Raw genomic sequence first — 1510 nt, 5'->3', positions numbered from 1 at the left:
CTAATGCCAATCAGCTGAGGAATGGATAAAAAAGGTGGTCTTTTTATATGATGGAGTACTACTCTGCCGTAAATAAGGATGAGCTGGAGCCAGCCAAATAGCTCAGTGGATTCAAGCAGGCGCAGGGGCCGGGGGTTCAATCCCCAGGCCTGCCATGCCAGCCCTGCCCCACCCCTGGGGCACGCTGAGATGGCAATTGAGACTGGGCATGGTGGAATATGCCTGTAATCCCAGCTCTTGGGAAGCTGTAAACAGGCAGATCACTAGAGTCTGATCTAGTAGTATGACCCTGAACACCCTGTAGACTCTTCACTAAAAATACTATTACTAATAATAAATAATAATAATAATGATGATGATGATGATGATGATGGTGATGATGATGAACTGGAGACTTTTATAGGTAAATGGACGCAACTCATGATCATACTCAAATGGAAAGAGGGGCCGGGGAGATGGCTCAGTGGAATAAGCACTTGTAAGGGCCTGAGTTCAATCCCTGGCTCTGCAAAAAAAATTAAATTAAATTAAAAAAGCAACAAAGCCTAGTGGTATGCTGTATGCAAGAACTACACTTAATCCAAAAATAAACTGACAGTTTGAAATCAAAGGACGCTGTGTGGGACAGGCTCCCCGTCCAGTCCGCACTCCCCGCAGCCAGGCCAGTCGTTGGTTCAGTGAGCTGCTTCATCTTGGATTGAGCCGCAATGAGCTTCACTGGGCAGGCTGGGTCTGACTCTATTGGGGGTGGGTCCACCGGGTCCAGGGTCAGATGAATAACGAATCTGTGGCTTGAGGAAAAAAAAAAAAAAATCAAAGGATGGAACACAATGTGCCACCCAAGAAGAACCTGAAAACAAGCAGGAGTAGCTATTTTATTTTCAGAAAAAGTAGGCTTTAAGAAGGACAGGGTGGCACACGCCTGTAATCCCAGGACTCAGGAGGCTGAGGCCATAGGGTCATTGTGATTTTGAGACTAGACTGGGCTTCAAAGTGAGCTCAAGGCCAGCCTGAAGTGCATAAGCAAATCCTATCTAAGGGCCAGGAAGATAGCTCAGTGGTCTAAGCTTGTGCGGCAAGCGCAAGAACCAGGTTCAACCCCCCGCACCGCAGGCTCTGTGAGCTGCAGTGAGACTCTCTACCAAATACAAAAAATTAAATAAACAAAAACAGAAAAAAATGAAATTGAACCTCAATTTCACTTATTTTTCAGTGATGTCCAATGACAGTGAATATGTGAGAAAGTAAACATCCATGTTTATTATCTATGGCAGAGTAAGCTGTTTCAGTGCCTTAGAATAAAAAAATCAGAAGAAAAGTGAGTATGATGGGGGCCGGGGAGATGGAATAAGCCCTTGCCTGCAAGCACAAGGGTCTGAGCTCAATCCCCGGTTCTGCAAAAAAAATAAATAAATAAAAAATAAAGTGAGTACGACAGCTGGGCATAAAGGTGCATGCTTATAGTCCTGTGGCAGAAAATGATCCCCCACCACCCCAGTAAAAGTTGCCC

The sequence above is a fragment of the Octodon degus genome, unplaced genomic scaffold, assembly GCF_000260255.1.
Source record: "Octodon degus isolate 3935 unplaced genomic scaffold, OctDeg1.0 scaffold00007, whole genome shotgun sequence".
In the NCBI taxonomy this organism is placed as follows: Eukaryota; Metazoa; Chordata; class Mammalia; order Rodentia; family Octodontidae; genus Octodon; species Octodon degus.
Note: the sequence above shows the minus strand (reverse complement) of the source record.